The following is a 2500-nucleotide window of genomic DNA, read 5'->3' as shown; positions in this document are numbered from 1 at the left end:
GGGGGGGGGTGGGGGTGGAGGGTGGAGGAGGAGGAGGGGGGGGGGTGGGGGTGGAGGAGGAGGGGGAGGAAGAGGAAGAGGAGCTACACCGGGAATCGAACCCCCAACCCTGCCAGTGTCAGTGCCTTGCTCTACCACTGAGCTACACAGGAGCAGACAGGTAACAGTGAAGTGACACACTTCACTGTGTGTGTGTGTGTGTGTGTGTGTGTGTGTGTGAACAGAGCAGGTTGTGGTCCAGATGGGTCCAGCCTCCTTCTCTGTCTCCTAATCAAAACTAATGACACCAAACTGTGAGCAGCTCAGAGGATCCGGCTTGTACCGACAGAATAAAGAACCGGAGGAACGAGTGGAAACAAGCTGTCGTCCCCCATGACCGATGCAGCCGCCGCTCCGGTAACAAGACGCATCGTCCCGCCGCAGCTCCGCCCGCCGCAGCTCCGCCCGCCGCAGCTCCGCCCGCCGCAGCTCCGCCCGCCGCAGCTCCGCCCGCCGCAGCTCCGCCCGCCGCAGCCGAACACAGCTGCTTCACCCTGTTCAGTTCACACAGTTCAGTCGTTAAGGAGAGAAGCTTTCTGCAGCTGAACTCACTGCCTGAAACATTCAGGTGCTGACTGGTGAATCTGAGATGTGAGATATTTTTTCATTCTGAATTCATTCCGATTGAGGATTCACCCGCAAGTGTTTACATGAGCGCTAAATAAAAGGATCGCACGGTGTGTGTTTACGTGCTCCAATATATGTAATCATAATAAAAGAGTCTCATATGCGCAAAATACAGAATGCAGCGCTCTAACATGGCTTATGTTTTAATGCTCCGTTTTTCTTTACTGCTTCTTTCTGATGAAGCAGTTTTATCACAACATACGACTCCAAAAGTGTCAGAAAAAGACGTTTTGTTTTGCCCCGCAGCGATTGGGTCCGTTTGTAATTTTCACCGCCGTACACCAAAACTGGCCCGGATAATCAGCTCTTGATATAAAAACGCGCTCAATCCATTCAAATTCTACCAGAAAAATAGTTAACGTAATTTACGTTATTTGTGTCAAGATAGTCGAGATATTCCAACCAAAGAAAGTGATCGGAAATTTTATCCATCGACCGGATTATGAAAGGGTTAAACAGCTCTCTCAAACGGAATGAAATTTCAATGGGATCGGGCCAGCTTATTCTGATTGAGGTGGTTATATGAGGCATTTTTATTCTGATTGGGCTTCTGTTCTGATTAAAGTCGGTCTGAGTAGTGTGAACCAGAACCGGACCGGACAGCTGGTTAGGTGACGTTAAGGCTCAACACGTTACGTTACCTAACATTATCATCGTTAATCTGAAAGAGACGGAGGAAAGGAACACTGCAGCTCCTCTACCAGTTCTGCGGTCTTGAGGCCAAATGTTGCTTCGCTTAAAAGAATCAAGTTCCTGCTTTTCCGATGGAAAAAGAAGAAAACGCCGCCGCTGTCGTTGGCGGTTAATTAAGATCTTATGGATAAACTGACACCTCTGGTTTCTGCTGTTACTGGTCTTACTTTTGTCGAGTAAACTGAAGACACAGCCGATGGTAGCCGCCATATTGGTCAGAAGTAAACGTTACTATGGTTACAGACATTATTTACAGCCGTCGTGAAATCGGAGGAGCGGAGTGACTCCTTATGAAAGGATTCTGGTCCAACAGCAGGAATTGTTCTGGACATTTCCACCTGTTGCTCTCATGTAAAGGTTAGCTAGCTTCAGGTTTTGCTCACGATTCAATAAATGAAAACGTGTCATGATTTGGGAATTGAACCCGGGTCGTCGCCCATCCGCCCCCCGACCTCCGACCTCCGCAGAGTTTCCTGTCCTGTCTCCTCCAGCTGATCCTTCCTGCTGGGAAACACATTTCTCTCTCTTTTCCTGCACAGAGCAACTTATTTGTATTTTAAGGCATCTGCTCATTTCACAGAGTTTCAGCAGACCAGGCTGCCCATGAAGGTTCCTACCAGCTGTTTCAGACCAAATGAAAATCCTACAGTCTGTCATCAGGATGTGACAGTGTGCAGAGGATGAGGATGAGGATGGGGATGAAGAGCGATGGTCAGTTTTCTGTCGGACAGGTAGCTGCCGGTTAGCTTAGCTAGCTAGGTATCAGCTTTTCTACTACAACGAAGCTACGCTAACAGCGGTAGCTAGCTGCAGCTCACACACACACACACACACACACTAACTCTGACCAGAACTCCAGTTCCTCTGTATTCGAGTTCAGCCAGCGAGGCTTTTAGAGATAAAACGATTCAGCTGGTTTTGGTTGCAGGACTCACCTGCTGCCAAAAGGTCGACGCCCAGAAACGTCCCGAACATTCAGAAATAATAAAATCCAGGCAGAAGGCAGCAGGCTCTCTGCACACACACACTGTCTCACACTGTCTCACACTGTCTCACACTGTCTCACACTACCAGTGGAACATAAGTCATGATTGAGTAGGATCATTTTTGGATGAGTTTACTCTATTTCAAGGGGGGAAAT

Source organism: Centroberyx gerrardi, chromosome 4 (genome assembly GCF_048128805.1).
Source record: "Centroberyx gerrardi isolate f3 chromosome 4, fCenGer3.hap1.cur.20231027, whole genome shotgun sequence".
In the NCBI taxonomy this organism is placed as follows: Eukaryota; Metazoa; Chordata; class Actinopteri; order Beryciformes; family Berycidae; genus Centroberyx; species Centroberyx gerrardi.
This window is presented reverse-complemented; position numbering follows the sequence as displayed.